This window comes from Sciurus vulgaris (genome assembly GCF_902686455.1).
Source record: "Sciurus vulgaris genome assembly, chromosome: 13".
Taxonomy (NCBI): Eukaryota; Metazoa; Chordata; class Mammalia; order Rodentia; family Sciuridae; genus Sciurus; species Sciurus vulgaris.
This window is the reverse complement of record NC_136474.1, coordinates 73,794,380-73,807,259: the sequence shown is the minus strand read 5'-3', so window position 1 is coordinate 73,807,259 and position 12,880 is coordinate 73,794,380. Positions and strand designations below refer to the sequence as shown.

The window sequence follows — 12,880 nt, the reverse complement described above, 5'->3', positions numbered from 1 at the left end:
TTTAACCTTTTTTTGTTTTTCTTTAAAATTTTTATTAGATATTTATTTTTACAGAGACATTTTGATTATACACAAATGGGGTACAACTTTTTATTTCTATGGTTGTACACAATGTATATACATGCCGTTCATGTAATCATACATATATATAGGGTAATACCGTCCGTTTCATTCTACTGTTTTTCCATCCCCACCCCCTCCCACCCCTTTTTGCTCTACATCATTCTTCTCTTCCCCGCGCCAGCCCCCATCGTTATATATTGTTATGCACTTATCAGAGAAAACATTCGGCCTTTGGTTTTTTGGGCTTGGCCTATTTCACTTACCATCATGTTTTCCAACTTCATCCATTTACCAGCAAATACCATAATTTTATTCTTCTTTATGGCTGAGTGATATTCCATTGTGTATATATACCACTGTTTCTTTATCCGTTCATCATTTGAGGGGCATCTATGTTGGTTCCACAGTCTAGCTCTTGTGAATTGAGCTGCTATAAACATTGATGTGGCTGCATTACTGTAGTATGCTGATTTTAAGTCCTTTGGGTATAAACTGAGGAGTGTGACAGCTGGGTCAAAAGTGGTTCCATTCCAAGTTTTCTGAGGAATCGCCATACTGCTTTCCATAGTGGGTGCACCAATTTGCAACTTCATCAGCAATGTACAAGTGTGCCTTTTCCCCTACATCCACGCCAACACTTATTAACACTTGTAATAACAACACTTGGGTTGCTATTACAAGCAATATGATATGATTAATATCTGCATGTGTAGAACTTGTCAACCTTTCTGAGTTTACCCATGGGATAATTTTTAAAAACAAAATCGTTGTTACAAATAGCAGGCACACTTAAACTTTTGATAGATGTTGCCAAATATCTACACACTATAGGTTTGTTTACTACTCTCACACTGTTACCAAGGTTTTTAAGTTAGCCTGGTGGGTAAAACTAATTTCTTATGGCTTAATTAACACATTTTACTCCTAATTAGGGCTGAAGATCTTTTCACATATTTATTATGTTGGGATCTTGGCTATTTCAGCATGTTTTGGGGGGGGGTGGATATATTCTCTTTAGCAGCATTCTGGAGTTTAATTAGGGATAAAGAAGAAATAAAAGATAAGAGGCCTGATTCATGACTCTCAGGAATAATCTCTCTGGGGAGATAGAAAGGTAACATTTCAAAGACCATTTTTACATGGTGGAAGCTTTAGGGGAGTAGTGAGTCGAAAAGGGAAACTGAGTGAAAAAATCATGAGTATTTTAGGGAGATTGCTAGAATTGGCCTTTTGGTCAGAGGTGGTAGCCAGGTGAGAGTTGAAGGTAGGATGAAGTACTGGCAAATTTAGAGAAAGAAGAATTGAAAGCTGAGGAAGTCTTCTGGTGTACAGCAAGAGTGGAAGCACTCGGAGGACTCTGGAGGCGGTGGAAGAGTGGGCTTTTCAAGGTCCATCTCATTCTGCTTTTCATCGATAAGAGCTTAGGAGTTCCTAGTCAAATAGGAGCAGATGATTGTGTGTGTGTGTGTGTGTTTGGAACCCTTGGCCTGAATCATTGCAGGATAGATGTCACTGGAACTTAGCTTTGATTTTGTTTTCTTTGGGGATAGGGAGCAGGTGGAACTTGCTGCCAGAGTACCTCAGTAGCTTCTTTGCTAGGCTGAACTTGTTCCACCTGGGCATTTCAGCTGCTCAGGCATGGCTTCACTCTCTCTTCTCAGCTAGTAGTGCCCTGATGTTGCTGCCTGGCTAGGTGAATGCCCAGGGTACTCTGGCCAGGCCTCCTTTAGTTGTCACTGGGCTCTGGCCTTTCTGCCTGTGGGCAGGAATTATTGTTCTCATACTTTGTGATGGTGCCCTTGGAAACTCTTTTACTTTCTCTGAGATGCCATTTCTCTCTCTCTTTTTTAATTTTGATTCATTGTACACAAATGGGGTACAACTATTGTTTCTCTCGTTGTATATGAAGTAGAAGCACACCATTTGCATAATCATACATATACATAGGGTAATGATGTTTGTCTCATTCTATTATTTTTCCTTCCCCCTCCCCCCTCCCCACCCCTCATTTTGCTCTATACAATCCATCCTTCCTCCATTCTTGCCTCCCTTCTACCCCCCGTGTATCATCACCCATTTATCAGAGAAATCATTCAGCCTTTGGTTTTTTGGCATTGGCTTATCTCAGTATGATATTCTCTAACTCCATCCATTTACCTGCACATACCATAATTTTATTCTTCTTTATGGTTGCATAACATTTCATTGTGTATATATACCATAGTTTCTTTATCCATTTATCTATTGAAGAGCATCTAAGTTGGTTCCACAATCCAGCTATTGTGAATTGAGATGCTGTAAACATTGATGTGGCTGTGTCACTGTGATATACTGATTTTAAGTCCCTTTGGGTATAGGCCAAGGAGTGGGATAGCTGGGTCAAATGGTGGGTCCATTCCAGGTTTTCTAAGGAGTCTCCAAACTGCTTTCCAGAGTGGCTGCACCAGTTTGCACCCCCACCAGCAATGTATGAGTGTACCTTTTTCCCCACATTCTTGCCAACACCTATTGTTGGGGCTTGTATTCTTGATAATAGCCGTTCTGATTGGGGTGAGATGAAATCTTAGGGTAGTTTTGATTTGCTTTTCTCGAATTACTAGAGATGTTGAATATTTTTTCATGTATTTGTTGATCTGTTGTATATCTTCTTCTGTGAAGTGTCTGTCCTGTTCCTTAGCCCATTTATTGATTGGGTTATTTGTATTCTTGGTGTAAAGTTTTTTGAGTTCTTTATAGATTCTGGACATTAGTGCTCTATCTGAAGTGTGTGTGGCAAAGATTTTCTCCCACTCTGTAGGCTCTCTCTTCACATTATTGATTGTTTCCTTTGCTGAGAAAAAGCTTTCTAGTTTGAATCCATCCCATTTATTGATTCTTGCTTTTGTTTCTTGTGCTTTAGGAGTCTTGTTAAGGAAGTCTGGTCCTATGTCGACATGATGAAGATTTGGGCCTACTTTTTCTTCTGTTTAATGCAGTGTATCTGGTCTAATTTCTAGATCCTTGATCCATTCTGAGTTGAGTTTTTAACCCAACTCCAGCCATTTTCTATTTCATGAAGATTATTCAAAGCTTGTGGTTTCCTGTGATTTTTTTTTTTTTTTTGGTATTGGGGATTGAACCCTGGGGCATTTTACCACTGAGCTATATCCCCAGTCTTTTTTATTTTTTATTTTAAGACAGGGTCTTGCTAAGTTACTGAGGCTAGCCTCAAACTTGGATCCTTCTGCCTCAGCCTCCTGAGTAGCTGGGATTAGACAATGATGCTTGGCTCCCCTGTGAATTTTTGAGCATGGCTCAAAAATTGTCATTCACCATTAAAAAAAAAAAAAAATCTCCTACATTATGTCTAAGGTTTAGTGAGAAAAGAGGGGAAAGGAGACCCTGCCCTTTGTGTTCAGTAGGCTGTCTTTTCTTTGTATTCTGTCCATTCTCTCCTGATAAACTTGCAGTCTGTATTCATATTGTTGTTTTAGAAAGATTTAACAGTGGCCCTGGTCTGAGCACTTATTTTGGTTTAATACCTAACTTTGTGGTCTACACTAGCAGTTTTGAAAGTAAAGTATATCCTATAAATCAATAAAAAAAATAGGCAAAGAATACGAACAGGCAATGACTTAATTCTCAGTAATAGATATATAAGCTAAAACTGTAAAGAACTATTATCATTATTATTATTATTATTACCTGTTAGTTGGTAAGGGTCATACACTTTGGAGAAACAGGCATTTCTGGTAGGAGTGCAGAATTGGTCCAGCCTCCATGGAAGGCAACTTGGCAGTGCCCATCAACATTAGAGATGCACATAGCCTTTGACTTACATTTCTTTTTCTCTAGATTTATCATGCCTGTACATGTGTGAAATATCTTATATAATCATGTAAGTGACTGTATGTGATAAAAATAACACATCTCTTACTGGAGAATGATTTGTAATAGCAAAAGTCTGTAAATGTTTATCAATATGGCATTATTTTGTCATGAAATGGAATGATACACAGTTGTAAAAAGGAGTGAAATGCTTCATGTATGGATAGGAAATGATTTCCAATATGTTTTAATAGGTTTTGATTCACAAAATAAAAATAACATATCTGACTTAAATTTCATCATTAGGTTTCTATGAAGTATTGTTTCTCATTGTTGCCTTGTCTAGGAGGAGAAGGGAGTTGATTTTAAAGTGAAATTTTGTTTTTTTGAAAATCTAGCATTCATGTACAGTGCTAAACTCCCAAAGTAAATTGTTTTAATTGATTACTTTTAGGTACCACAAAAAGTAAAATACTGGTTGAATTACTTCAGAACAAATCGTTCTGATTTCTCATTTCTTTTGTTTTGGTGTCATTTGTAGAGTTTTTATTTTAATGAAGCATAGAGAGGTAAAATTGATTCTATGTTAGAGCCAGGAGAAGTGGTACATGTGCTGGTAAACCAAAACTCTCTCAACCAGCCCAGGGTGAGCCATACACTTAGAGGTGTTTATTTAGTGTGCTAATGTCAGACACTACAGTGTTAACTGCTAATTAATAAGTGTTCCTGATAAATAGATTGTAAATAAGTGATCAAGGACATTTTTGTTTATTTTTAAAAAAATATTTCACTGAGGCATACTCAGAGGTCACAGGAGTTATTGAAAAAATAAAAGAATTTTAAAGGTTTGGTAAAGTGGAAATAGCAGTACCCTTAAGTGGGTGGAAGAGGAAAAATCTGTTGTATATTTCTCAGAGTTAATGAAGTTAGTATAACTTCCCAAAGACCCAAATACATATTTTGCTTTTATTTAAGAGGACAGTTGAGCTTTTTAAAATTTTTATTTATTTATTTTAATTTTATGGTGCTGGGAATCAAACCCAGGGCGTCATTCATGTAGACAAGTGCTCTACCACTGAGCTGTATACTCAGCCCTGACAGTTCAGTGTTCAGTTCTGAATAATTATTTGAAAGAATTTTTTTGGGTAAACAGGTATGAGTGAAAGAGCATTTCAAGATACAAGTAGCTAGAATTTGAGATCCTAATATCTCATCATGTGATAGTATAGATGATAAAGTGATATGTAAAAATAAACAATGGAGGTGTGAAAGGAAGTACTTGTTAGTCTGATTTTTTTTGGTGCTACTCCAGATTGAACCCAGGCCCTCAAGTATGCTAGGTAAGCACTCTTTAACACGGAGCTGCATGCCACCCGTGTTAGCCTGATTTATTGGCATCTTTTTGGGACATATAGATTTTAATTTTATTTGATTTTTATTTTTAAGAACTTATTATTTTAAAATAATCATAGACTCATAAAAAGTTACAAAAACAGTATAGAGAAGTCCTGTGTACCCGTGTACTTTTCACCTAGCTTTCCCCAGTGTTAGTATAACTGTAGCATATTGTCAAAACCAGGAAATTGATATTGGCACAATATAATAGCCACAGACTGGACTTGTGTTTCTTCATACTTTTCATGCACTCGTTTTTCTCTTGTGTTTGTGTATAGTTCTGTGAAATTTTATTACATGTAGATTCATATAATCGGCACCCAAGATACAGAAATCTTCCATTCCTACAAACAAATTCAGTTCTCCTTCATTGTAGTTTTATTATTTCTTGAGTGTTTTATATATATTTGTTGGTTCTTCAAAACATACTTATTAAATTATAGTATAATAAATACTACCTGTTCCCTCCATCCACATTTTATAGTTGTTCATAGTTTTGCTTTGTCTTAATTTTTTTCTGAACTATTTGAAAGTAGTTGCAGACCACATGCTGACTTTTTACCTCTAAATGTTTGAGCATAATCTCCTAAGGATCAAGTGTTATTCCTACTATAGCAGTTCCATGTTATTATCCTATCTTAGTCTATAATATTATTCATAATATCATTCCATATCAGGAGGTCTTAATGGTCTCAAGATTGTGTATAGTGTTTTTTTGTTTTTCCATTTTTTTTCCCAAATCTGGGCTCAATCAGAATTCATACATGGCATTTGGTTGTTACACCTGTGTTAGTCAGCCTTTTGTCACTGTGTCAAAATACAGGACAAGAACAATTTAGAGGAGGAAGTTTATTTTGGCTACGTTTCAGAGGTTCAGTCCACTTTGGGCTGACTTCAATGCTCTGGGCCCTGGGTAAGGCAGAACATCATGGAGCAAGGGCATGGCAGAGGAAAATAGCTCAACTCATGGCAACCAGGGGCAGAGAGAGGGAGCGAGACACGAGGGACAAAATATAAACCCCAGAGGCATGTCCCCAGTGACTTGCTTTCTGCAGCCACGTCCTACCTGTTAATAGGTTATCACCCAGTTAGTGCATTCAAATGAGGTATCCACCAAATGGATTAATCTGCTGATTAGTTTACAGCTCCCATAACTGCTGAACTTTCTTGTCTTGCCTAACATGAGATTTTGGGGGGGCACCTCATATACAATCATTAACATAGTCCTTTAGTCTCCTTTAGTTTAGAATACCTTTCTCCTGCATGTACATTATTTTCCATGATAGTGACTTTTTGAAGAGGTCAAGATGATCTTTACAATGGTTTATATTCTGCATTTGTCTGAATATTTCCTTATGGGATCATCTAGCTTGTAATCTATTTTACATTTGTTAAAGTGTTTTATGGCCCTGAATGTCATCTGTTCAGGTGATGATTCCATGGAGCTTGAGATAAATGCATATTTTGCTGTTGTTGAATGATGGCTGCCATGAGTTGAGCAGTTTACCTCTGCCACACCCTTCCTCCATGGTGTCCAATAGGATAGATGTCAGTTTTAGGCAGTTGATTAATGGTGCTGTTGGTTTCAACTAGTCTACTGATTTTCTACTTGACTGTAAATTTGACCATTTCCAATAGAGGAATTTTGAAGTCTCCAACTATAATATTGGATTCATCTGTTTCTTCTTGAGTTCTCTTAGTTTTTGACTCGAGTACTTTGATACTCTGTTGTAAGGTACATACACATTAAGGATCTTAAAAAATTAATCCTTCCATCACAGTGTTCTTCTGTGATAATTGTCCTTGCTTTGAAGTCTGCTCCATCTACGGTTAATATGACTACTTTGCGTTCTCCCCCCCCCCCCCCCCCCCGCCCCCGTTTTGGTCAGGGTTTGAATCCAGGACCTCAAGCATAGCTAGGCAGGTGCTCTACCACTGAACTATATTCTCAGCGGCACCCTGCTCCCCTGTTTTCTTGGGTGGGGATGGAATCCAGGGCTTTGTGCACAATAGACAATCATTCTACCACTGAGCCATACCCCCAGTTCCATCCTGTGTTCTTTTGATGAGTGTTAACATGGAATATCTTTCTTCATCTCTTGACTTTTAATCTTTATGTGTCTTTATATTTATTTATTTATTTTTGAAAAGTTAAAAATTCCTTAATTTTTTATTCCTGGTACCACGACCACAATTAACAGGGCAATATACCTGATGTAATGAAAAGAAAAAGACAAAGCTACAACAGATAAAAGACCTCAGGAACGTGTATCTAATTGACACTACATTGCATTAATCAATAGCTGCACTTTTTGCAAACTGTGGCTATGACAGTCCTGAACAAGAAGGGTTTCCTGTTTAAGCTGCAGTAACTTTTCTGACTGTGGATCATTGTTCCTTCTATGGCAGATTTTTACAGTTCCTCTAATGCATTTGGGATGACTGTCTCAAAGTAACCTGCAGCTTTCCTGACAACTCCTCGCTCTCTCTCCTGCTAAGAACTGTAGACCTTTTCTGCTGTTTTTAAAACCTTCTACCATTTACAATAAAAAAAAAAGAAAAAAGAAAAAAAACAAAAAAACCAACAAACAAAAAACCCAAATACTAGTATTTTTGGACTGTGAAAAAAAAAACAAAACAAAAAACCTTCTACCATATCGACCACTTCCACCACCAGATCCATAACCACCACCATAGGGACTGCCAGAGCTTCTTCCACCAAAACTGCCCCCCTTCATGGGTCCATAATTTGATTGCTGTTGTCCACAGTAATTTCCAAAATCATTATAGTTCCCACCACCACTATAGTTACCACCATCAAAATTTCCTCCTTCATTGTAACCATCCTGTCATCCTCCTCCACCATATCCACCACCTTGGTTTCCACATCTTGGTCCACCACCACCATAGCCTCCTCTATTACTATAACCAGGACCACCGCCATAGTTGCCACCATCACCTCCTCCATAACTACCTCTGCTGCCACCACCTCCACCACCATAGCCTCCTCTTCCAGCAAAGTTTCCACCATGGCCAAAGTTACCTCCACCACCTCCAAAGTTTCCTCCACGACCCATAAAGTTGCCAGATCGGCCACCACAACCTCTTTGTGATCCAACAGACTGCATCTCTTGTTTAGAAAGGGCCTTTTTCACTTCACAGTTATGCCCATTAATAGTGTGGTATTTCTGAACAACAATTTTGTCAACTGTATCATGATCATCAAAAGTTACAAAAGCAAATCCTCTCTTTTTCCCACTCTGCCTGTCTTCCATAACTTCTATGGTTTCATTCTTGCCATACTTTTCAAAGTAATCTCTCAAATTATATTCTTCTGTATCTTCTTTAATACTACCAACAAAAATTTTCATGTCTTTATATTTAAAGTGGGTTTCTTTTTTTTTGCGATGCTGGGGATTGAACCCAGAGCCTTGTGCTTGAGAGGCAAGTACTCTACCAACTGAGCTATATTCCCAGCCCTAAGGTGGGTTTCTTATAGACGACTTACAGTTGGGTCTTTCTTTTTCATCTACTATGATAATCTTTTTGTATTAGCATATTTAGACCATTGATGTTTAAGGTGATTATTGCTACAGTTGGATTAATACCTGTTGCTGTTTTCTATTCATTGCCCTTGTTCTTTATTTTTTACTTTTGTGTTCTTTTTCTGCTTTTTTTTTTCTTTTTTATAGTATTGGAATTGAACCCAGAACCTCACACATACTAGGCAAGACAAACTCTATATCTCCAGCCCTTTTTAAAATAAAAAAAGTCATTTTTAGTGGCTGCCCTAGAATTTGCAGTATAGTTACATTTACAAATAATCCATGCCCACTTTCCCTATACACACACACACACATACACATATAAATTTTTTAAAAAGTTTTGAGGTGCTGGGGATTGAACCTTTGAATTTGTACATGCTAGGCAAGGACTCTACCACTGAACCACATCCCCAGCCCTCCATGTCCACTTTCTATTTTGTTGGAGTATAGATTTTTAGAGTAGTTTCTCATTATGTTATGTATTTCAGGGGTGTCTGTCATGATATTTCCTTTTTCATCACGAATTTTAGTAATTTGAGTTTTCTCTCTCCTTCTCTTTGTTAGTGTGGCTAAGCGTTTGTCTATTTTGTTTACTTTTTCAAAGAACCAACCTTTTGTTTTGTCAATTTTTTGAATTGTTTCTTTTCAGTTTCATTGATTTCAGATGTGATTTTAATTATTTCTGTCTTCTACTTTTGGTGTTGTTCTGTTCTTTTTCTAGGGCTTTGAGATGTAATGTTAGGTCATTTAGTTGTTGATTTTTTTATTCTTTTCTTAAATGCGCTCCATGCGATGAATTTTCCTCTTAGTACTGCTTTCATAGTGTCCCAGAGATTTTGATTTGTTGTATCATCATTTTCATTGACCTCTAAGAATTTTTTTATCTCCTCCCTGATGTTTTCTGTTATCCATGTTTCATTCAATAGCATATTATTTAGTCTCCAGGTGTTGGAGTAATTTCTGTTTCTTATTTTGTCATTGATTTCTAATTTCATTCCATTATGATCTGATAGAACATAAGGTAGTATCTCTATTTTTTTGCATTTACTAAGGGCTGCTTTAGAGAAGGTTCCATGTGTTGCTGAGGAGAAAGTGTATTAGCTCGTTGATGGATAGAATATTCTATATATATCTGTTAAGTCTAGGTTATTGTGTTATTGAGTTCTGTGGTTTCTTTGTTTGGTGTTTGTTTGGAAGATCTATCCAGTGGTGACAGTGGTGTGTTAAAGTCACCCAGAATTATTGTGTTATGGTCTATTTGATCCTTGGAATTGAGAAGGATTTGTTTGATGTACATGGATGCGCCGTTGTTTGGGGCATGAATATTTACTATCGTTATGTCTTCCTGATTTATGGTTCTTTTAAGTAGTATGAAATGTCCTTCTTTATCCCTTCTGACAAACTTTGGCTTGAAGTCTACTTTATCTGAAATAAGGATGGAAATCCCCACTTTTTTACTGAGTCTGTGTGTGAGGTAGGTTTTTTCCCATCCTTTCACCTTTTGTCTGTGGATGTCCTTATCTATGAGATGAGTCTCTTGATGGCAGCATATTGTTGGGTCTTTCTTTTTAATCCATTCTGCCAGTCTATGTCTTTCAATTGATGAGTTTGGGCCATTAACGTTCAGGGTTATTATTGAGATATGATTTGTATTCCCAGTCATTTGGGCTTATTTTTGGTTTTTAACCTGACTTGGTTTCTCCTTTGATTGTTTTTCTCTTTAAGGTAGTTCCTCCCTTTGCTGACCTACATTATTGTTTTTCATTTCCTCCTCATGGAATATTTTGTTGAGAGTATTCTGTAGTGCAGGCTTTCTATTTGTAAATTCTTTTAACTGTTGTTAATCATGGAAGGATTTTATTTCATCTTCAAATCTGAAGGTTAGTTTCGTTGGGCATATATAGGATTCTTGGTTGGCAACCATGTTCTTTCAGGGCTTGAAATATGTTGTTCCAGGTCCTTCTAGCTTCTAGGGTCTGGGCTGGGAAATCTGCTGATATCTGTATTGGTCTCCCCCTATGTGTAATCCGATGCTTTTCTCTCGCAGCCTTCAAAATTCTATCTTTATTTTGAATGTTAGGCATTTTCATTATAATGTGCCTTGGTGTGGATCTGTTGTAATTTTGTGCATTTGGTGTTCTGTAAGCCTCTTGTATTTGATTTTCCATTTCATTCTTCAGGCTTGGGAAATTTTCTGCTATTATTTCATTGAATAGGTTCATTCCTTTGGTCTCTGTGCCTTCCTCAGTCTCAATAATTCTTAAATTTGGTCTTTTCATGATGTCCCATAATTCTTGGAGATTCTGTTCATGATTTCTTACCATCTTCTCTGTTTGGGCAACTTTATTTTCAAGATTAAATATTTTGTCATCATTGTCTGAGGTTCTGTCTTCCAAGTGGTCTAGTCTTTTGGTGATGCTTTCCATTGAGTTTTTTATTTGGTTTATTGTTTCCTTCATTTCAAGGATTTCTGTTTTTTTTTTTTTTTTTTTTTTGAGAATATCTCTTTTGTTGAAATGATCTTTTGCTTCCTGCAGTTGCTCTTTCAACTGTTTATTGGAGTGATCATTCATTGCCTGCATTTGCTCTTATCTCATCCTTTGCTTCATGAATCATTTTAATTATGTATATGCTGAACTCCTTTTCTGACATTTCTTCTACCATGCTGTCTCTGGATTCTATTAATATAGAATCTAGGTTTGTTTGGATCATTTTCTTCCCTTGTTTTTTCATGTTGTTCATGTATCTTCCCCTCTAGCAGTGCAGATCTGGGGTACTGCAGTTCCCCCCCATAGGCTTATAGTGACCCTATAAGTTTCCAAAATCTTTTCTTTAAGGGGTAGATCAATATTAGCTGTGCCCAGTACCGACAATATACAGTCTTAAACAAGATAGCCCCTATGAGGACTTTAACAATATTGTCATAATAAACAGAATAAGTTCAATTATTATCTACAATATAACAATTAGATTTGCAATAAGGTCTGCAGTTTCTAATGGAGGACAAAGAGGATGGGGAAGGGTGTAGGGTGGAACTGTTAGTGGGATAGGAAAAGGAGTCTAATAGAAGTTCTAGATCATAGAAAGAGTGAAAGTGTAATCAAAAGAAGTTGGTTGTTACCATGAGAAAAGGGAGAAGGAGACTCTGAGGAAGGAGGTAAACAAAAGGAAAATAGAGTAATAAAAGTAAACTTAAAATATTTTCAAAAAGGTGAAAAAAAAAAAGAAAAAAAAATCTACACTATAATATAGTATTCAATCCTCCCAGTCTTCAGTAGCCTGATGCATGAAAGGTACCTGACAATGAGCGTCCAGTCTCCAGCAGGCGTCTCAGGTTGGGATTTGCCCCACCTAAAGATGGAGCTACCGCTACCTGGATAATCCAAGATGGCCAGTCTGGCTTCCAAATGTGTTGCTGCAGCTGGGGTGTGGGCGTGGTCAGCCAGAGATCCTGTGGTGGGGTGTGGTCGGTCTTGTTGAGGGGTCCTGGAGATGGGACTCAGTCAGTCTGGGGGGGTCCTACAGTTCCTGGCTGATGTCTTAAAATGGTGGCAGCCACGTGTAACCCAGCCTGCAGGTACTGTGCCAGTGGACTTCCAGGTAACAGCAGGCAGCTGGTGATCCACTGGTAGTCTGCGGTTGGTCTGCTGGCTACAGGCGGACGATCGGCAGGTGGACCTTGTCGGTGGGTGATGGGTAGATGAAAGGCGGGTGATGGGTAGATGAAAGGCAGGTGATGGGTAGGCAAGAGGCAGGCAAATGACGGATGGTAGGCGCCAGTGAGTGAACAATCTGCACTCAAAAAGTAGTCGATATGCTGGCAGACTGCAGGTGTTCGCAGTAGACAAATGGGATAAACAGCAGGGGATAGACAAGCAGCAAAAACTGCCTGACCAAGAAACAAATGGCCTCTGCTTCAAACCCAAGTTATGGAGGGACAAGGAACGCAGCCTCCCTCTAGTCCACCATCTTGGATCCTCCCCATGTTCACTTTCAAAGAATAATATATTGCTTCCCAGGTGATGCATGTACTTTACAATAACAAAGTATTATATTGCTAATTCCTTCTG

General features: G+C 37.8%; 1 protein-coding gene and 1 pseudogene across 4 annotated transcripts in view; one reads left to right on the top strand and one right to left on the bottom strand.

The window, feature by feature from the left end:
• DYM (dymeclin) overlaps window positions 1–12,880 on the top strand; it is a 397,677-nt gene that overhangs the window by 18,831 nt on the left and 365,966 nt on the right. The gene's annotated exons all lie outside the window — the stretch shown is intronic.
• On the bottom strand, window positions 7,215–9,415 carry LOC306643068 (heterogeneous nuclear ribonucleoprotein A3-like; annotated as a pseudogene). The gene is made up of 2 exons (XR_013766872.1): window positions 7,912–9,415; window positions 7,215–7,798 (listed from the first exon to the last, which is right to left on the bottom strand). The product of XR_013766872.1 is annotated as a heterogeneous nuclear ribonucleoprotein A3-like (transcript).